The sequence below is a fragment of the Marmota monax genome, unplaced genomic scaffold (genome assembly GCF_021218885.2).
Source record: "Marmota monax isolate L192 unplaced genomic scaffold, Marmota_monax_Labrador192_F-V1.1 WCK01_AAM20220418_F8-fsc00081, whole genome shotgun sequence".
Taxonomy (NCBI): Eukaryota; Metazoa; Chordata; class Mammalia; order Rodentia; family Sciuridae; genus Marmota; species Marmota monax.
In genome coordinates this window covers 3,295,389-3,317,399 of record NW_026695234.1, presented here as the reverse complement: position 1 = coordinate 3,317,399, position 22,011 = coordinate 3,295,389, and the positions used below count along the sequence as shown (strand labels likewise).

Genomic DNA, 22,011 nt, shown 5'->3' with positions numbered 1-22,011 from the left:
CAGTGCTGGCTGGCTGGCTGGCCAAGGGGAAGAAAATGTCAATGAATATTCTATAGTTCACATACAAACCTTTCATGCCTGAGATCCAACCAAGTATGTCTGGGAATGATTTTTTCACAAACAATTTTGCTGAGACTGGGTGTGCTGATGAGTGTAAGATAGGGACAGAGGGCAAATGCACTCTGACAGCCATTACAACATCCCACCTTAACTTATAGTGTGAGATTCCAAATGTGCCTCTTGGCACAAATAGTATGAGGTGCATCATTAGAGCCTCGGTGCTTTCATTTAACTCATTGGGGCAACATTCCTAAACCCCAACCTGCAAACAGCTCAGTAGCTTCTTCCCCTCCCCCCCAATTCCTGCCAGCAGAACTGACTTCTTGGCAGAGCTGTCTCCTGAATGGATGCCCCAGTAAAAACCTTGCTTGTATGTTTGCTCACTTGACTTGATGACATTTCAATCTGGGGTCAAAACAGTCCAGTGTTCAGCATTAGTAGCGTGTATGTGTGTGTGAGGGGAGGCAATCAGTTCATTGGTGCTTTCAAGACAGAGGCCCTGTGGGTTGGAAAAGGGGAACTAATAGGTTTGAGGAGTTCACATGTCCCTTGGGCCTCCTGTTCCTGCTGGGCTCCCATTTCCCAGACCCATTTTTCGGACAGCTATGATGTAGTAAATGAGGATGGAACCGTATGTCAGGGGGCTTGGTTCCCCCCCCCCGCCCCCGGTCCTACCACATGTTACCTCTGTACTCAGGCTGGTCCCTTCCCCTCTCATAGCCTTTGGCTCTTGGTGGGTAACGTGAAATGACAGCTCCTTCCAAGATGTTTGTGTTCATTAAGTAGTGCCTTGGAACCATCAAGTGCAAGCTGTTGCTCTTCAGCTCCCTGGAACAGGTGGAACAACGTGGTCAATATGGTCTTGCCCAGAAATCCTCCCGCTCTCCATCTTCCGTGCCCCCACCAAGGCCAGTCTCTTGGTTAACAGGGCACGCTCATCCCTCGCGCTGTTCCCCAAACGCCACCAGGAGGCGCCCTTTGCCCACCGAAGCTGGCCGGGCTAATAACTCCCGGGGGCCGGGGTGGGTTGCCCCTTTGCGCAGGGCTGTGGAGGGTGCGGGCTGCGTCCGGGTTCCCCACCTGAGCTCCAGACATCGCCGCGCCCGCGCCTCGGCCTGCGGAACGCCCCTCGTCCGGGCTCAGTGCCGCTCCTCAGCAGGGCGCCTCCCGCTTGGCCGGCCCTGGCGGCCGCAAGTTTGCCGGGGCTTCTCGGACCCGTCCCCCGGCCGCCACTGCCGCCGCTCCGCTGCCCCTGAGCCTGGGCTCTGGGCGCGCTCCGCGGGTCCCGGAGTGGTCTCAGGGGCTTGCGGCTGCCGGCGGGGTGCGGGCCGGCCCCGAAGGGGCGCCCCCCCGGCCGGCGCGAGCGGGGCCGCCGCAGTTCCCGTGCTGCCCGCCGGGCGGCGCCCCGCGCCTCGCAGCGCGCCTCCCGCGCTCCCCGCTCCCGGCTCGCTCGCAGCCGGACACAGACTCTGCCTTCGGCTGCCGGCGGATCGGGCTGGAGCCGCCGCGGTTGCTGCGGAAGAAAAAAAAAAAAAAAAAAAAAAAAGGAAAACAACAGCCCAGCGGCCGGCAGAGCAGCACCCGGTCCCTGGCTCAGCCCCCGGAGTGCGGAGCCGCCCAGGTAAGGGCATCGGCCCTCCGCGGAGACCCCAGCCCGTACCTCGGGCTGCCCCCGGCCCCCCACCCCCCCAGTGCCATCGCGCCGGCCCCCTGCCGCGCCGCACCCCGACTTCTGACGTTTCCGCCGCTCCTACCCTCGGGGGCCGCAGCTCGGCCCCCGCCCCCGCCTCCCCTCTCCCGCCTTCAGCCGCCCTGTCCCCGGCACCTCGGTGCCTGCGTCCCCCAATTCGCCACCGAGCCCCCGCCGCTCTGCTCCCGTAGTTCCTCCAATCTCCATCACCGTCTGCCTCCCCCCTCTGCATCCCCTCCCTGGCTCTCCGTCCTCCCGCTGTGGTCCTCCCCCTTCCCGGTACAACTCCCAGCCCTGCCTCTGCCCCCTGCAGGGATGACGGCCCCTTCCCGACACTGGCGCTTCTCCCCCATCTCGTCACCCTCCGCTTCTCCCCGCGCTGCTCTTCCCCAGCTACGGTCCTCCTTCAAGCGCAGCCCTGCGCCCGAAGCCCTCTCCCCTTCCCTTGCTGCCATCTGCCTCGACTGCCCCTTGCCCCTGCCCTGGACTCCGGCCACCACCACACCCCCCACCCCACGAGTCGTCTTGCTTTGGCAGAACCAGCGTCCTATCAGAAATGACCCTCCTTCCCGCGACTAATGGGGTTCCCAGACATCCCACCCTAGTTCACCGAGTGGGGAAGTGAGGGAGAAACTCTAGAGACCTGCATTAGGCGCGGGAGGGGGAGGGGGCTGGGTGGAGGGGGAGGGGGCTGGGTGGAGGGGGAGGGGAGCCCATGGAGATGCTCTCCCGTGGGGACTGGCAGAGCAGGAGTGGCTCAGACCTGGCTGGGTGGAGGACGCGCGGGCGACTGCTGGGACAGGGGGTTCAAGGCGCTGTGAGCACCTGTGCCTCGCGCCTGGCTCCCTGGAGCTGAGGAAAGTGAGGGAGGAGGTGGAGCCTGGGGAGAGTTGGCTGAGGGCCTTGGGTTGAGGTTGATCGCTGAAGGGGCTGGGACAGGTCCCTCTTGCCGGGCTGCCTGGCAGTGGTGGGGCAATGCGGGCTGAGCCGCTCCCCGCCTGGACCTTGGGCTGCTTGGCTCTTGGCATCTGTACTTGATGCTGCCATCTTCCTCCTGGTGCTGTTGTCTGGTGATGCCACGCGGTGCCACCTCCCTGCCTCCCTCCAGTGGCTCTCCTGGGCATGTCTCCCAGGGGCCTGGGTTGTCTGGAAAGAGGAGAGGAGCTCTGGCAAGGCTGGACCTCTCTGCCCTGCAGTGGGCATCTCTCAAGACCAGACCAAGAGGTCTGAGCCCTGCCAGGGATGAAGAGAACTACCTTCATGTGCACTCCCTGTGGGTCACTTGGTGGTAGTGACACTTCTAAGAGCACCTGGATACAGCTGATGTGGCATCCACTGGGATGGGGCCATTGGGGTTGGCAGTGGGCATGTGAGAGAAAAATCCTGTCTTACATTAGTCCCTGAGTGTCTGTGCTTGGTGATGGGCAAGGGGTTGGAGAGTCAGCTGTGATCCGTCCTGCCAGGGAAGGAAGCTCCTGGAATTCCACTGGGCATCTATGGGCTTGCTTTATTTGCTGAAGCCGCAGCTCATGCTTCATCATTAATCAGGTTTATTATTTTCCACACTGGCTGGATGTGTTCCTCAAGGTCATGACCCTTTGGAGAAGTTAATCTAATATGCACACATTACAGTGGCTGGGTTTGTTTAATTTTCCATATTTTGTTCATTTCATGTGGCCTGGGCTTGCCCACCAGCCTCCTGCCTGCCTCACCAGCTCACCTCTCTCCTCTTCTGGACCTGTCACCTGAGCCCCAGAGGCAGGGCTGGTCCCTAGTGGGGAAGAGACAGGTGCTAATGGAGTTGGGAGGAGATCATAGGTTTCCAAGTTATTACCTTCCTCCTTCCCTTTGCATCTTGATCATTGCTGTTTTTCCAGCACTGGAAAGTTCTGAGAGACTGGGGCTTCTTCATAATTTCACTTTCCAGTTTGGTTTCCCTTAGGATGGGGAGGGGACATTTTTGTAAAGGGAGGAAAGTGAACCCTTCTCTAGGAAGGTGGGCAGTGCTGCTGGAAGACAGGGGGCCCTGGAGACAGGAGCTCAACTCCCCTGAGCTGGGTCTCAACCCTGAAGAGATGGGATGGGGGGTAGGGGGAAGACAGGCTCTGCGTGACATGGAAAACCAGCTCAGAAAGCAAAAGTGGTGAGTGGGACACCGGTGGCTATGTGGCTGGTGAGAGTGGGCAGCCTTAGTGCGCATGTGGGAAGAACACAGCTCTTGTCCCTGCTGCAAAGTATTCATCCCTTATATGTGTACAGAGTTCTGCAGCTTTCCAGAAGCCTTTCAGCAGAATGACTTTGATCCCTACCATGGCCCTATAGCATTTGGTCTGTACCAACAGCCAGTAAGGAGGTATCAGTGACCAACAGAAACTGAGGCTCAGAGAAGTTGAATAACTGATCCAAGGCTCCACAGTTATGTGGGAGGTCTCTGGACTCACAGTCCTGTGCTCATGGGGGAATCCTTGTCACTTTGTAAGGTCTCAGCTTCTCAGTCCTCAGATAGGCCACCTCTCCCTCTCCCATGCTTCAGTCCATCCCAGTGATAGCTCAGGGCTTTCTTCCTTCATGTGGGATAGACTGTGTCTTACAGGTGACCCTGTCTCAGGAGCCCTCAGTGGCAGTGGGCTCCTGGGTATAGTTCAGATGCCTTTGCTTGAAGTTGAAGGCCATATGTATGTGGTGTAGCCTCAGGCCATGTGTGTCATCTGGCATGACCTTCTGCTCACCTGTGTGCCCAGGCACCATCCGTATGCTCTCACTGTGCCCCTGTCCTTGCTTTTTGTTCATTGCCAGGGATCAAACCTGGGACTTCACGCACACTAAGCAGGTGCTCTGCCACTGAGTTCCAGCCCCTGCCCATCCATATCTTGCCCTGCCTTCAGAGTGCAGCCCGAGGCAATTATAGCATGGAAGGGACAGCAGCTCCGGCTGCTCAGTGTCAGGCCCATCCAGGTATCTGTCCTCTCAACCCTCTCTGTATGACCTTGGACAAGAGACTTAACCTCTCCGAGCCTCACTTTCCTCACCTATAAAATGAGGATAATCTTCACCAGAGGGCTGGCAGCATGGAACGTGAGTGGCGGGAATGTGAGTGGACACAGGCAAAGGGCTGCTGGGGCATGTCCCCTGGGTGCCCTACCTACTCTCCCTCTCCTTGAGCCTGGCTAGTTCCCTAATCCTGCCCAGAATTCATAACTCTCTGCCCTGTCTGTCTCCTGACTTGGACAGCAAATCCCTTGAGGAGCAAGGCCTTTGCTCCTCACAGGACAGGCACTGTCCTTCATGACCTGTAAACTGGCCCCATGCATAGTGGGGACATAAGAAACAGTTGTTACTTGACTATACTATTTTGTTACATAAAACAGGGTATGTCTTACATTTAGCAAATTCAGTATGAAAAAAAAAATCTCATACCACAGCATCAGGCCGGGTAGATTATGAGAAGGAAGGCAGGAATCAATTGAACATCATATTGACTACATATTCTGCTTGTTTTGCTCAATCACCCCAGTTGCCCTGTGAATTAGATGTGCCAATCTCCACCTTCACAGGGAACAGGTAGTCCCTGGGGCCCCTGCAGTGTCAATACACCCTGTCCCGAGTCACAGTCTAGTGGGAGCTCCAGATCCCAGAGACACTCAGATTTACGTGCAGTGCAGCCTGGGCTGGGGGGTTAGTGGGTAGTTAGTGTGGGGCGGGCCCTGTTCTTTCTTCTGCAGGTGAATTATTTGGGTGGAGAGTATGCTGGACCCTGCTCAGGTGGAACCTCATGTCTGTGTTCACATGCACCGTGGATGTGAGAAGCAGGCATTCCAAGCTGGATGGAGCCCACAGGGGAGGCCTTCACAGAGAGCGGGGTGAACAGGGACTGCACAGGCAGAACAAGAGGGGAGAGGATGGAGCAAGTGGGCAGAATGGACGGGGCAGGTGCAGAGTCCTGTCTGCTGTAGAGGGCTCGTTCGAGGCATAGAAGGAGGGTAGGTAGGACTGACTGAACTCCAGAGAGAAAAGGCTCAGGTGAAGGCAGCAGGCTGTGGGGAGTCGCTGAAGATTCTTGGGCAGAGAAGTGTTGTGCCAAAAGAGGGGTTGAGGGCTAAGCGGGGGTGCACTTGAATGACATTTCCAAGGAACAGCAGAACGTGCCGACAGATTGGGTATAGCAGACGAAGGAGCAGGAAGTGTCGGGATAACTTTGAGATTTCTAGCCCGGGAGGCCAGGGAGACTGGTGATGCTGCTTTCAGAAATAGGGAAGCCAGAAGGGGAAGCAGGGCTGAGGGAAAGCCGGGGCGCTTTCCCCAGACTGCCTTGAGGGGGCTGCCTGGAGCATTCAGGGACAGGGTCCTGTGGCCTCTGGAGTTGCTGGACAGCAGCTAAATAGTTCTGTGTGGCACACGCTGCATGATGAACTGGCTCCAGGGGTCTCTGATGTCTGAATTTTACCTCCCCAACTTCCTGTTAGTGCTTGCTGCCCGCTTCAAGGCCCCGGATCCTGTACCCAGCACTCCCTGCCCTCCAGTCCTCCTCCTGTGTCTGTTACCTCCAGGGGACTGAGAATGGAACTGACATCCAAAGAGGGCTGGAACCGCGTCTGCTTTGCCTGCTGAGATGTCCCTGATGCTTACAGAGAGCAGGTGCTAGTAAATATTTGTCCTGTTTAAGGGGCCTCAACTCGTATTTAGCAAGTGTGTGTTACAGAGCCAACTGCACAGGCCCTGTGGGCCTCAGGCCTCCGGGAACTGGCCTGGCTCCACAGCCTGCTGTACTTCCTCATGTCCGTGACTCTCTCCTCTTGGCGCCCAGCCATGCAGTACTGTCTTGTGTGGCCAGCAGTCCCCGGGCCTGTGGGAACACTACTGACAAGCCTTGCTTCCTCACTCAGTCTTGACTTTGAAATAGGCTGCTCTTCAGCTCAAGAGAGGCCTTGGGGGGTCCACAGACCCGCTGCTTGGAACCCCAACCTCCTCATTTCTAAGTCAGGGACAGTGTTCTCAGAGGCACCAAGGAAAACCAGGTAGTCTGGTAATCACTGTGCAGGATGCTGCATGTCACTGTGGCCATGAGGAGACGAAAGGAAAGCTGCCGTATGCACAGTCACCCTGGACATCTTGGGGAGAGGCCATGCTGTGGACTATCGGAAGAGAACAGGGTTAAAGCAGGAAACCCAGGTTACAAAACGCTGCCTTGGTTTCTTCTCTAAAATACGGGCATATGGCGAACTTTACCTCTCGGAATTCCCATTTCAGTGAGATGCTTACATGGAGCCCCTGGGGGCTTCTGCCACAACCCCTGGAAGGGAGCAGGCTGACCCTTCAGGACAGGGGAGTCCTAGTGGTGGCCTGGGAGGGTGGCTGTGGAGTAAATACATGTTTAGAATTGGAGTTTAAGGATGAGAGTTAAAGAGGAGGATTTAATAGAATGAGAAATCAATAGCCCAGAGGAGGTTAAGATGTGTGAGTGAGTGGCCAGCTGCAAGGCACACTTCATGAAAAAGAAAAGTTTGAGATGATGTGGAATATGGAGGCAGATCTCAGGGTGGGAAGCTGGGGTGGTCTGCTCTGCTCAGCCAGCTTTGCAGCCTGGAGCTGGCTCCTGAAGAAAGAAACTGGATCTCAGGAGCAGTGTGAAGGGTGGCTGTCTGCAGCTCTCTCCCTGTCAGGTGACCTGGGCTGGCACCTCCCTTGCTCCCTGGAGGCTGGGTAGTGCAGTGGTTAGCACTTGTGTATCAGGGTCTTCCAGATTCAGCTGCCTGGCTTAGGGCACAGAGCTAAACCAGCTCCACAGTGACCTCTGTAATCTCAGCAGGTGTGGAGAAGTTCCTGGTCACTGGCAGCAGTTGTTGTTAGAAGTATTATTACATTTTTATCTTTATAGCATCTTGCTAGCCCTGCCCAAGTACATAAGACCCGTAAAGCCGGGCACAGTGGTGCATGCCTGTAATCCCAGAAATTTGGGGAGCTGAGGTAGGAGGATCATAAGTTTGAGGCTAGCCTCAGTAATTTAGCAAGAACCTCAACAACTTATGCTATCTTAAAATAAAAAAAATAAAATAGGCTAGGGATGTAGCTCAATGGTAATGCCTTCCTGGGGTCAATCTTCAGTACTTGTGGGAAAAAAGACTCCACAGAATTAACATTCCCAATGAGGTTGGGGAGAGGATGAGGTAGGGATGTCATGCTTTTAGGAAGCAGGAGAACCCCTATTTTTTTTTTTTTTTGGATCAGTGAAGTATTGAGTGGATTTAATCTAAGTCCCAGACAGAAGAGGGCCCAGAGAGGTGAGGTCACTTGTCCAGGCTGTACAGCCAGGGAGTGGCAGAGCTGGGTATAAGCCCAGGCTCCATGCTCCCCTGCCTGTGTCCCTTTTACTGGGTTTTGTGGCAGTCCTTGTGGGGGTGAAAAGACTGAAAAAGAGAAGCTTCAACAATCTTTTGGTTCAGTCCCAACATCCAGACAAACTTGAACTATAATGAAGCAGGAGAATGAAGACCCTGAATCTTGAAAGCCCTCCACTGTGAGCGCCATGGGGGCAGACATGGGGCTTTGTTTTTTTGCCCCACACCAGGCTGACATAGAGTAGATGTGAATTCAACAAAATCAATGACAATGACAATAATAATAGCTAATGTTTATTCACTGCGTATTACGTAGCATGCATGACACAGTGGAGTCTTTGTATGTTATCTTAGTTAAAAATCCTCTTAATAACTGCTGTGGACTGAATATTTGTGTTCCCCCAAATTTACTTGTGGAAATCCTAACCTCCAATGTGTTGGCATTAGGAGGTAGGGCCTTTGAGAATTGATTAGGTCATGAGGATGGGCCCCTCAGGAATGAGATTAGTGCCTTTATCACAGGGATCCCTCAGAGGTCCTTCACCTCTTCCACCATGTGAGGATGTGAAGAGAAAGTGCTATCTTTGAAAGTTCTCACCAGACCCTGAACCTGATGGTGCCTTCATCTTGGCCCTCCCAGCCTCCAGAACTGGGAGATAAATTTCTTTTGTTTATAAGCCATCCAATCTATAGGATTTTCTTATAGCAGCCTAAATGGACAAAGATATTAACTTTAAGGAGCTGTTGTTATACCTATCTAACAGATGAGGAAGCTGAGATCCAGAACAGATGACTCATTAGCTCAAAATCCCATAGCTAGTAAGAAGTAGAGTTGGAATTTAAACCCGGGTAGTCTGATTTCAGACTCTGATGACAGTTCCTGTGTGTTCCTGTGTGTGTCTGTGTGTGCACATATGCGTGTGTAGTGGAATATACACGGATCCTCCTCTGATTTCCTAGACTGTCCTTCTGGCTTGCTTGCCACTTCCATTCCTCATGTGTTAGGCCATGAGGCCGAAGCTCATTTCTAGAGCTGATACCCTCATGGCCCACACCAGCCCAGCCAGCGGCCAGCAGGCCTGGGGAGCTGGCAGTGGGGCCCTCTGCACTGGGATGCTTTTCTGTCTTGGGTGTGATTTCTTTGACCTTGAGTGGGATGGTCAGATGGGGAGTCAACTAAGGATCCACCCCTCATTGCAGTATTCTCTGAATTGTGTGTTGGTCTTTTCCACCATGGAGGCTGTCCAGGGAAGGGCATGGGGTAGAAACAGGAAAAAGGCAATGATGGAAGCATTGGTGAGACCCTCTCACGAGCCGTCAAGTGACACTGGACTCAAGGGTTAGCTCCAGCCCCACCCTGGCAGGACCAGCCAGAGTCCAGTCTATTCACCAGCTGCTCCAGGCTGGCTGGCATGGCTGCCCTGGGCTGTAAGCCAGGGATTCATGGGAGGGGACCTCACTGGGGTCTTGGACTTTCTTTCAGCAGAATAACTGGGGCTATCTTTGGGAAGAAGTCTGAGGCAGCACTGGGTGACAGTTAGGGCTATTCTTGCTCTTGATGGGTCTCCTGTAGCTTAGTTCAGTCCCAAGATCACTACAAATAACATCCGTAGCAAGGTTGCTCATAGGATGGGTTGGGGGTCTTTCTCTTTCTGGTGGTGGTAGAGTAGGTTTCAGAGTTGGGGACTTGAGAGTGGGTTTAGGGAGGGCCAAAATGTCCTTCTGGAGCCATTTCATGGAGCCCCTCTGCAGCCCCTCCCCAGCCTCTGTGAGCACAGCCCACCCTTGGGCCGAGGCTGCCGTGCCACTTCTGATGGTCAGTCCCCTTCCCAAAGGCTTATTAGGTTCTTGGTGACTTCCATCTCCCCAAAAGATCACCAAGGCCTATAAACCTGAAAGGTGGATAGGACTGGTAGAAATTATTGTCCCCAACTCTCAGAATTTCAAAAACTAGCTGACAACCACCTAGTTGTTGTATGGGGAAGGGGGTCAGGACCCAGAACCACTGCCGTCCAGCGTTCCGTTTGTGCCGGTGGTGGAAAGAGCCATCCTCCATAATCCCTGCTCTTCCCAAGGCTGAGAATGGACGCAGAACAAAGCAGGGTTTGTCCAGGGATGTCAATGCCTATTTGATTGCTGGGAAACTAAAACCCTGGAGGTTAAACGAACCACAAAATGTTATTCCTGGGAGGAACCTGAGGTCATTGCATTGGACCTCCCACCTGAGGCTTCTCCTGATGGAGCCTCCTGTGGATGTTCCCTTGCTCCAGCTGCCCTGCCCCATCTTCTGAAAGGCGACCTGGGGCACACCTGCCATATCCAGGCACTGCTGTAGGTGGTTGGTAGGTACCAATTTGGTCTCCCAGCCTCCCTGTGCAATGGGTGCTGTAGTCTTAAGAGTGAGGAAGCAGACCCACAGTGATCGCATAGCTTGTCCAAGGTGAGCCCTGGGAGTGGTGAGCCGGGAGATAAATGAGGCCACCCGGGCCATGCTCTTGACCACGCAGGGCAAGCCCCAGCCTGCTGCCTGACACCTGGAAGGTGCTCAGTCAATGTAGGTGACTCTCTTTTGAAGATACCAGAAGGTTCTGTCTTAGGTGAGCCACATCCACTTCCCTTGGATACTCATCCCACTCCCCTCCTTGTAACCCCATGTGGCCCCTTGGGATGTGCAGATGCCCACTGAGCAAGGAACAAAGCCGCGTTCAATCCCATCCTCCCTGCGTGCCCAAACTCTTTTCTTCAGACTGAAAACTCTGGACCAGGAAGGTGACAGTGACCCAGGAGGCTTGGAGAAGTGTCCAGGGCTTGGGCTTGCCTCCAGGGAGACCGTTGCCTAGACCATGGCGGGGCTTGCCACATACCCATGGGTGAGCGTCCATTTCCAGAATGCCTGCTGCAAGTGGCGCTGGACGCAGCCGGTGTAGCAGGCCACACCCCAAGACCTGTCCTCCGGAATGCGCAGGTATCGGCTCAGTCTGCAAGACGCCACAAAGTGGGCCTTTGAGCTTCTAGGAGGCTGGTGGTGCTGCAGACATCCGTGAGAGGGTCCCAAATTCAGATGACCCAAATCTAAGAGCACAGAGTGGGCACCTGGGGGAGAAAGCTCACGCGTTTATGGGAGCTAAAATAGCACCATCCGACGCTCCTTTGAAGAGAAGAGTCCTGCCAGAGCCCAGGTACATCGGCTGGAACAGGAGCTCTGCCAGGGGGGTGCAAACTGGCGGTGAACAGGCATCGGGCTGTGTGGGGTGGAAAGTCAGCCGAGAGTGCGTTTCCCCTGCGCTCTGGACTGCTCCCCTCCACCCTTCCCGGGAGGAGAGCTGTTAGGTGGGATGGCCAGAGCTTGACCTTGGGCTGCAGAGCCCGGGTGGAGCTGTCCTTCGCCCTACATTCGTGGGGCAGTGCTGCTGCTGCTCTTTGCTCCCCAGTTTCTGTCCTTACATGTCATTGTGAGTCCTCATAGCAGCCCTGCACTGGAGCTAAATTAGTCCTGCTTGACAGGGGAGACCACAGATGCTCAGAGAAGCCGAGTCCCTTGCACAAGGTCACACAGCTGAACCCAGCATTGCTCCGTTCTCTTACACTGCTGCGTCTCCACGGTGGCCAAGGCCTTCTGCAGAGCTTGGAGGAATCTGCTCGAGCCTCCAGCTCCCAGCAGGGCAGGAATGAAAGCAGCCCACCTGGGATGGTCAGGTGGAGGGGTAAGACAAGGCCAGGCCACCCCTGGGTGCTTCAGGGAGGTCCGCAGAGACTGTCCCACAGACATGGATTCCCCTGGCGCAGGCACTGTGTCTCTTTCTCAGCATTCATTCCTCAACATTTAGGGTTGTACCTGCATATAGTAGATGCTCAATGCACACTTGTTGAATGATCAGCTTCCTCTGTGAGTGCTTGTCTATAGAGGTCTGGATCCTAGAGCCCTGGACTAGCAATGAGCCTCTGGAAGCTTGGACGGGAGGGCTTCAGCTCACAGGCTTGTAGGGTTCGGAAGTCAACTCTGGATCCCCTGCTGGACTGCAGGATCACTTCTCAGGTTGGCATCACCCATGATGGAGCTGAGCCAGTAGAGGGTAACCTTGGTCTGCCTGGATCTTGGCCTAGGACACTTTGCCTCTTCCTTGAAGCCAGCTGAGTCTGGCAACCAGGGGTATAGGGGATTGGACCAGGGTGGGTAGTGAAAGCAGAGGCAGCATATGGGGTGACAGCTGTGATTCTAGATCAGGGCTGGGGGGACACACAGCTCCCATGAGTGAGGAGGAGGCTCTGGGAGCAGAGGCCAGACCCAGGCTGTTGCTCTAGGTGCACCCACCGCGGGCTAGGCCTGTGCGGGCTCCAGTTTGCTTACCCTGGAGTAGACTTAGGTCTGAGGGGGGCAGGGGCAGCATGGGAGGTGGTGCTGTGGGGGCAGAGTCCTAGGAAAAGGCTGTCTCTGTGCAGAGATGAGAAGGCACCATGACCCAGAAGAGGACCCAGGCCTGGGGTCACGATCATCCCTGGACCTTGAGCCATGGGGCCTGCACTGAAGCTTTCTGGAGGAAGCCGTGGTGCCGGTGCTCTTCTGAGCTGCAGGCAGCTTCCCTCCTTACCCCCTTGGGCTGGCTCAGCGTGGGTCTGATCTGGGCCCTGAGTGAACGGACTGATCCAGTCAAATCCTTTTACAATTGAGGAAACAGGCTCAGAGAGGGGAGGTCACCATGACCTGTAGAATCAGGGCTTGGAATGGGCTCCCCGCAGGTGACCCATTTGGTCTCCTGCCTTTCACCAGACTGATTCCCTCAGAGCCGCTCATCGGCCCATGGGGACAGGTGCCTTGCTACCCTGCTCCCCACCTGGCCGGGACCTAAGGCACCCCCATTTCTAGCCAGCTCCATTCCTACTGGGCCAGGTGTGGCAGGAGCTTCATGCAGGCGTTGGGACTCAGAGACACCGGGTGAGGATCGGGGCTCCAGGCACCATGTGCATCCCCGTCAGATCCATGCCAAGGATAGCGTGGGTGAAGTCCTGGGGTTTGGGTTAGAAAGGCGCAGAGCAGGACAGGCTAGTGGCCATCCTCAGGCGATCTGTGAAAGCTCTCTGGAGGGAGCAGGCCTTTGGGCGGAGGACTTGCTGTCATAGGGAGGTGCTGGTTGATATGTTCGGAAGTCACCTGGGGGGAGGTGACAGGAGAGGGTCCTGGCCTGCTCAGAGTGAGATTCCCTGATACTCTGCAGCCTTGGACAGGCCAGGACAAGGTTCTGTTTGCTCAGTAGTAAAATGGGGACAATAAAAACCTGATCTCACTGGGCTGGGGAAGAGCAAATAAGATAACATCTATACAAGGGCTTCTTAAATCACAAGGTATTTCAGTATATACTGTAGGATTTTATTTATATAAAGTTCAAAACCAGGCAAAGTAATCTATGGTAGCAGAAGTCAGGGTGATGGATACCCTTGGAAGGAACTCCCAGGGAGGCCCTAGAATATTGGTCATGCTGTTTGGTGATCCAAGGGCCGACTACGTGGATGGCCATTGAGTGGACACTAACATGCACGTTTCTACCTGTATGTTATATGTTGGTGTTAAAAGTTCTTTAAAATTCAAGTGCTTATGGGGCTGGGGTTGTGGCTCAGTGGTAGAGTGCTTGCCTCACATGTGTGAGTCACTGGGTTCAATTCTCAGCACCGCATATAAATAAATGGATAAAATAAAGATCTATCAATACTAAAAAATATTTTTTAAAAATTTAAGTGCTTATAATGCGTATAATGGCCACGTTATAGTGCTAAAGTATAAGTCACTTGATCAAATGTCCAAGAGGAGACCCAGAATGATGTTAATAAAAATGGTAGCTGGTACCTATCGAATATTTTAGGTAGTGTGCTCATCACTCCACAAGCATTTTCTCACTCATCCTACAACAACCCGCATTTTATGCTTAGGAAAACTGAGGCTCATAGAGGTGATCCAAGTTGTCCAAAGGCGAACAGCCAGCCGTGGCAGAGTGGGGTGAGATGGGAGCAGACCCAGAGGTAGCACCCTCCTCCAAGTGGAGTCTGCAGGTCACTGAGGTTTATGGAGGTCTGACTAGGCGTTGGGCTCTTGGTTCTCTGTCACGTTAGTTGCCCTATGCAAGGTGTTTCTGGCTGCAGCTTGCCTACAATATGTGAGAAAGCCTCAGTTTCCATGCTCCATCCAACCTGGAGATGCTTCTAGAATGGAAGTAGGGGAGGCAGAAGCCAGGAAGGAACAGGCTGGTCTGGGGAGCCGTGAGTGAGCCATGCTGTGCTCATTGTGGGGTCTCCAGGGTTGTGAGGGGAAGGGGGCCAGGTGGAGGCTCCAGGACTAATGGTGGGGTGCTCAATAAAACCCTCCAGCATAGACCCCCTGCCAGGCAGAGGGCAGGACAGTGTTTATTCCTGCAGCGGAGGGGAGGGGGCTGCAGCTGCAGCTGTGGATTTCCTCACTGTCGCCCCGCAGGGGCCTGGGGTCTTCTCCTTCACTTGGAGAAGCAGGGAGGAGCTCATAGCCTGGGTTGGGCTTGGAGGAAAGTAGGAAGTCAGGTGCTTTTGTAACTTATACTCACACTAAGCCACTCCTGCCTTGTCTGGGGAGGGAGGGACAGTATTGTGTTTGCCTTTATATGCAACTGGCTAAACAGAAGAGCCTTCTTGGTATCCAGGGTCCCTAGTCAGGGGGAGAGAAAAAGTCCTGATGGTCAGAGTGCCAGAGAAGTGTCCTTCTTTTCCAGCTAAGTTGGCCTCATCTCCTTCAGGAGTCCTGCCCTGATTAACCCCTTCAGCATCTGACCCTCAGCAGGAGCATACATGCTGTGAATAGAGTACATTAACCAGTTCTGGTTGCTTGTGGTGGTTTATATCTTAAGCCTGTCTTCAATGTGTTACTCTTATCGACCCCATTTGACTAGAGGCTGGCAGAGGGCAGGAGTACAGGGATCCTCTCTTAGGGATCCTATTTACTGTATTTCTGACACTGGCTCTCAGTGTAGCGTTGGTTCTCTGCCTCAGGGCCTTTGCACATGCTGCTTACCCTTTTAGAAACTTCTCTTTCATTTTTTCTCTTTCTACAATATTATGTATCTATTCCTCTTCTGGGAAGTCCTCTTCTGCTGCCTCTGCCCCCAGCATACATGAGGTCCTTTGTATGTGCTCCTAATGCAGCCTCCAATTCCCCCCTCTTTGGAACTCTTCTGACACTGTCTTACAGCTATCTGCTTCCTGCTCAGTCTCCCCCACTGGGTCCTGAGCCTGGGAGGCCAGGAACAGGCCCATGTGCCCCAGGTCAACCTGCAGGTCAGCAGTAGAGTGGAACCCGGTTCACCTTTTTCTGATGTCATGCCTCTGTCACGCCCTCCCTCCAGAGCAGCTCAGTGGCCTCCTTAGGAATCAGGGGACAGCAAGTGTGAGTTCTCAGAGGCCCCTGTGCTCACTTAGCTCCTGAGAGTCCCTGACCTTGGAAGGACCTGTGTCCCTACCAGAAGGTGCAGGTGGGGAGGGAAGTCTGCCTTTGATGAATAGCCCTGTGGTCCCAGGACACGCAGGGCTAATTCAAGTGCAAACAGTGTATTAGTATTTATTACTCATGCTCCACTGCTAATAAAATTTGAGTTTTAAAAATAATGGTGAGTAAATGAATCAGTCGATGGCCGGTGGGGAGAGGAGGCAGGGGAAGAATATTTCACAAAAGGAGTGACAGGGGTCTCAGCCATCGAAGACTCTGAGATTGGGCTCAGGGCTTAGTGGGGGTTGGGGGTTGTTCTTGGGGGCATCTCTGTTCTGGTCCAGTGTGGGGACTCATTAATCTGCACGGTGTACAATTTGTTTGAAAGCACATTTTCCAATGGTAGCAGCATCTGCAGGCTGAGGAGGAGGCTGGTGACTGGGTAAATGGCTCCCAAATATGTCATCTGTACTTAAAATCCTTAATTTGGGAAGCCGTTTCCCATGAAGTCCTATACTTGTGCTCCAGGGAACTTCTGGTGACTGCGTTGCAGGGCAGGCTGGGTTGTGCGGCGCAGGGCTGAGAGTGACATTCCGAGCCCTAGGCAGGTTCATAGAACAACCAGGGACATGCCACAGGCTCCACGGTGTGGGGAGGCAGGTCCAGCCTGGGGTGAAGAGGGGACTCAGGTGGGAGAGCATTCAGGGTGAGGAGTGCTCTGATGGCCAGGCAACGGCACCTCTGCTGGCAGAAGCTTCGTGGGCTGGGGAAATGCCAATTTAAGATAAGACCTGCCACGGTGTGACTTGGAGAGAGTCATTTCAGCTCTTTGTGACTTAGCTCCCTCATCTGTAAAATGGGGACAGTGAGTCCTTCCTGGCCCTCTACATGGGACCAGGAGGAGAAGGCTGGGCTGTCCAGGCAGAAGGGTCTGATGGTTCTTTAGAGTCGGTCTCATGCTTTGCTTAAGCTGGGCTTTTGGAAAGCTTAGAAAATGTGGGCAATGGGAGATTTTTGTCTGCATGTAATGAAATATTTTTCCCCTGTAACATCTCTAGGATTCATCCCCCAGGCCAGAACGGCCAGGAGGGTGACTCAGAGGTTGCTGCATCTGCTTAGCAACCTCATCTTCATGCCCCCTCCTGGGCCCTGACACAGCATCCTGCTCAGCAGTGCTGCCCAAATCAGCACTTGGACTCCAGTGTCTCCTCTGGACCAGGGGCTCCGTGCCCGGGTGTCCAGTGCCCCCAGGAGCCTCCTGCTGGCTGTCAGGATCATCCTATTTACCGAGCAAGAACAGGCCCACAGCGATGAGAGGCCAAGGTCTTGGTCAGAACTCAGCCCTTCCTGCCTCCTTTAGAACCCTGCTGCCTCATGGTTCTGGCCCCAGGATGTCACCTGAGGGTCATCAGTGGCCACTATGGATCCATTGCCATCTCTTCCTTTCCTCTTTACTCCCAAATGGGGACCTTCCCCTGTCTCCATCTTGGGATGGTCTGAGCGGGAGGAAGGACTTCAGCTCACCTGGCGGGTGTCTGACTCAGGGAGCAAGGCATTCGAGGTCTGCCCGGAGCCTCTGGGCTGCTGTTGCAAGGATGACTGCAAGATCCTGACAGGGGCCTCCCGAGTCCCCCATCCTCAGAAGTAAACTGGTCCCTTACTCTGCACCTCTCTCCCCTGACCTTGCGCTGAACAGCTGCGTGCTCCTGAGCTCCCCACCTGCAACTCCCTTTGCTCTGGCTGCTGGTGCCATGGTGCCCCTGAGCAGGGCACAGCAGCCACGTGGCCCTGCAGGGTTATCAGGGAATGTCCCAACAGCCAGCATGCAATGAATCAAGGTCTCCTCAGAGGGGAAAGGGTATCGTTTAGACATTTTGTGTAAATTAGTAATATTGTAACTGTTAATTGAATGTCCATTGATCGCCCGTCAGAGGTTTGATTTACTCTGTCCTTCGCCCTCGGAGTCTCCGTTGACTGTTGAATAGGCTGCTTGCTCTGCCCTCGTTTCTCTTCCTCTGATGTGGACTCCTTCCCTGCACCCAGCAAACCTTGGTTTCATTCCACTGGCTTCATAATTAGCATCTTTTGTTTTCTGACTCTGGCCTTGGCCTCCCTACAGCCACTTGTCCCTCCTGAGTGGATTCCTATGACTCATTCCTCAACCAGAGTTTTCTGAAGTCCAGGGACACCCAGGACAAAGGCAGAGTTGGCCTGCAGTCTTTCTTTTGGAGATTTAGTTGCTTTGAGCTTTTCTTCGGAAGGATGTGGGAAGATCAGGTGCCTGGAGACTTTGGGGATGTGCCCTGGTTGTGCTGCTTCCTTCTGTCCGTCTGTCCCTCCCTCCTTTCCTTCCTTCCTTCCTTCCTTCATCTATTCTGTGTGATTGGGGGAGGGGGGGACACCGACTCTGCTGCAGGTTCTGTGTTCAGCACTAAAGGGACAAATCTCTGAGTTCAACATTTTGTAGAGGAGGCTGAGAAGGAAATAGAGACGTGTGCAGCATGGTGGGACCCTGGGGACACAGGAGAGGACACTGATATCAGGATGGGCCAGCAGGAAAGGGTTCCTGGAGGGGGAATCCTTCCTGCATCAGAGCTTGGGCTGCAAGCCGGAGTGTTTGCCTGGTAGAAGGAAGAGCCAGAGCTTGGAGGCAGAGGCTGTGTGGGGGCAGGGCAGAGAGGCACCCGAGCCGGAGGTGGTAGAGGTCACGCCAGAGGCTAATGGTGTTTATAATGATGATCTATTGCCCTCTCACAAGCATTAGGCCAAGTTCTGAGAGCTTCCTTGTGTTCTCTAGTGTGTTCCTACGACCCCACATGCAGGAACCTCCATGTCCTCCAGCAGCAGAGCCTGGTCCTGGGCAGAGGACAAGGCATGGATGCTGGGGTTCTAAGTCAGGGTTGCTGGCTCCACCCACCCCCTGCAGCCTCACAGCTGTTTTCTGCCCCCAGGATGTTATACCCAGGGTTGGGTCATGAGCTCGGGATGTCTCTGCAGAGCCAGATGGGGAGGGTGGAACATGGACACCAAAAAGTTTTAATTTCCTTCTGAAAGCTGGGAGAGCCACTGAAAGCTTTTAAACTTAAATATGTTGATCAGATCAGTTTTCAAGCTTAATCCTTCTGACTGCAGTGTGGAGGATGGCGGGTCTCCATGCGGGCTGGAACCCTGGAGAGTGGCCTGGGGACATGGGTGATGCAGTGGGAGAGGCTGGGGCAGGGCACAAGGTGCAGTGGAGACTGTGGCCCCAGAGGCGGGAAGGAGGCAGGATCTGCAGGACAGTGGGCCGCTCTGGACTGGGGTGAGGGTGGGGGTGGGAGGCCAGCCTTCAGATGACTCTCAGGTTCTTCACGTGGGCAGTTGGCCCCAGGACAGGGCAGCTGGGGTGGTCTAGACTGTGGTGGAAGATGGTGGATTCAGCTCCACGTTAGACCGCGTTTGAAGTGACTGAGGAAATATCCGCGTGCAACTGAATATACATGCCCAGAGCCCAGGAGACTCAGGGCTAGGGCGAAGAATTTGGATCTAGATGTGGGAATGAAATGCCCTTTGGAAGAGCATTTCATGAAAAGGGAGGGATTGGAGACTGAGCCCTGGGACCACCCACACCCAGCCCCAGGGCCCACCAAAGAGGTTAGAGGAAGTTGCCACACACAGAAGGATATCCAGGGCACAGCGGTGTCACAGGAGGCCAGGGAGGAGGGGACCATAGAAAGGGGGAGCTGTCCTCAAGGTAAAATGCTACAGTGAGGTATAGGTAGGGCGAGGGTAACAGTGTTCAGTGAATTTGGCAACGAGGACATTTCTGGATGTCTCTCTTAGTCATCCCTGGTCATGGGCAGGAGGCAGCTGCAGTAAGAACACATTGGACAGGTTGGAGGGGACATGCAGAGAAATGGCCTTGATGGCCCACTAGGGAGGAAAGACTAGAAGAGGCTCCCGGGGGGGAAGAAGACCAGGGCTCAGGGGGGCTGCTCCCACAGCAAGGGGATGAGTGCAGGTTACTGAGGGGAGATTAGAATCTGAGATGAAGAGGTTGGGGTGACCAGCCATCTGTTTAACCCAGGACCAAGGGACACTGAACTTCCCTGCTAGCCCAGGATGGTCCTGGGCAGACCTGAGGTGGGCTGGCTTCCTGAGGTGAGCTGGTGCTCTTCCATAGCTCTCCTGGGGGGCTCAGATCTGCAGGGTCTGCCAGTTCCTGGGCTGTAAACGCCGCCCCCTGCCCCTGCCTACAAGTGGACTTTAAGCTTGGAAGATGGCAGTGCCACTGAAGAACCAGGAAGGGGAGTGCCCACCTGCTCTCCCAGGCTGCTCAGAGCCAGCCCCGGCACCTCCAGGAGAAAGCATGTGGGCAGAGCCACCAAGGAGGTGGGAGCTCCAGGATAGAACCTGAAGGCAGGAGAGGCTGACCCTCCACGGAGACCACAGGGGAGAGCCAGGGTGGGTCAGGTGCAGATCCGTGCAAGGAGGCAGGGGAGGGATTGGGGGGCAAGGCCACCTCATGGCCCCGGTGGTCCCAATAACAGAAAAGACAGAATGGCTTTGGGAGTGTGAAGAGGTAAGTGAGGGGAAAGGGCTAGAGACGCAGTTTGGAATGACCTGGGGGAAAGGAAAGGGGAAGCAGCAGACCAGGGCCCCATCCACCCAGCAGGATTCCGGGGCGGGGCGCTGGGGGGCGGGGCGCTGGGGGGCGGGGCGCTGTCCAGGTGCCACGCTGGCACTGTGCAGGTACCCCAATGGTCCGTGGTGTTTAGAAGCTGGCGTGGGAGCTGAATGAGGTTGGCTGGGTGGGTGACTGAAGAAGCAGGGCTGGGCATGGCTCATGGTCATGGTAGAACTGTTGTTGACTGTGGATTTAGGACAAGCCAGGAAGGAAGGGGAGCCTCCCTATGGAGGGGGCAGAGTGGGCCAGGGCTGGAGCCTGGAGAGAAGGGGGAATGCAGGAGATGAAGCGGGCCAGACAGGGTGGGTGCTGAGTGTAGGCAGCTCACTGGGGAGGGTGAGTCTGGGCTGGCTGGGGGAAGATGAACCGTACTCAGGCTCTGCATAGTCCTGCAGGGACAGGCTGGACGTGAGGTTGGGCTCACAGGCCAGGCATTCAGACCCGTGTCCAAACCCCCCATGTGGGTAACACACCTCTGTGAAGCTGGGCTGTCCTCAAAGGGAATGGATGAAGGGGAGGGTACAGGGAAGGCCCAGTGTTGGTGGCAGCTCTGGGCAGGGGCTTGAGGCTTGAGGGGCATGTGGGGAGCCCTAGAGGGGAGCTTGGGCCCTCTGCCCAGACCTCTCATTCTGGCTGCAGACCTGGACACCTGTGCAGGAGCCCATCCCTCGTGGCCCTGCCAGAACCTCTCTGCTCCTGCCTGCTGCCCCTGCCTATGCTCTTGGGCACATTTTGGAGCTGGAGCAGAGAGGACTCTTGGCTGGTGCAGTTTCAGACCAGCCACTTGAGCGGCTCAGGGGAGGCTAAGCTGCTTGCTTTGGAGTCTGACAGACTGGGCTTAAGTCTGGCCCATCACTGAAACCCGTGGGCCGGTGGTCAAGACGCTCAGCCCTCTCCAGGCCTCCGTTTTCTCATCTGTGAGAGGGGAGGATGACAGCACTCACCTCACGGGTTTGGATGAATGACCAGTACAGACGGTCGGGTGCTGCGCCTGTTGGAGGGGACGGTGTGTAATGGTTGTCCCCTTGTGCTGTTGCGGATGCATTGCTCAGTATGCTCAGAACCCCCTCTCATCTGTATCTGACTCCTCGAATCAGTACTCAGAAGCTCTTGGCTCACTGTCACCAGCTCCAGCAGGTAGAATGTGGGTGCTGAGGGCCCTGCCCCTTCCCTGAAGCCTGACTAAGTTCAGTGGATGATTAAAGGGCACCCTCCCTGCCATTCTGGTCGGCAACTGAGAAGTCTCAAGAGTTTAGATCCAAGAGTAAAATATCCCCTCACCTCCTGCCCATACTTTCTGCCCATTTCCTGTCCCAGAGCACACACCACCTTCTAACATGCTGTGTTTTACTTATCTGTGGTGTTACTGTCTCTCTTCTCTCTCTAGAAAGTAACTCTGTGAGTTTGTGTTTTGTTAGTTGCTCTATCCCAGCATCTGAACAGTTCCTGGAATACAGTAGGTATCAAAAGTTTAATGAATTGATAAGTAAGTGAGAGCCCCTGCAGGATTTATTCTTGCCATTGTATGTTGGCCTCTTGGTTTCTCAATCCTTATTCCAGAATATTTTACTGTTCGCAATGCTGATTAAGATATACTGGAGTATATCTGCAGTCCTGCCCCTTCCAGAAGGAAGAGAACAAATTATTCTATCTGACATAGGATTAGGGTATGCTTCACAGGGAAGGCAACATTGAACTGGGCTTTGAAGGATGAATAGGAGTTTTCTGAGTGGGCAAAAGGAGAAAGGATATTTCAGGCAGAGCCAATGGCATGAACAAAGATACAGTGGCTTGAAAGCACACGAAATGTTCAGAGAAT

The 22,011-nt window shown here is 54.6% G+C and overlaps 1 protein-coding gene across 2 annotated transcripts in view; it reads left to right on the top strand.

Annotated features, from left to right (window-relative positions):
- The first annotated feature begins 1,519 nt into the window (after positions 1-1,519).
- Grik4 (glutamate ionotropic receptor kainate type subunit 4) overlaps positions 1,520-22,011 on the top strand; it is a 408,987-nt gene continuing 388,495 nt past the window's right edge. For both annotated transcript variants that reach the window (XM_046438798.2, XM_058577098.1), the window contains exon 1: positions 1,520-1,681. The gene's annotated coding sequence lies outside the window, so the exon portion shown is untranslated. The remainder of the gene's footprint in view (positions 1,682-22,011) is intronic.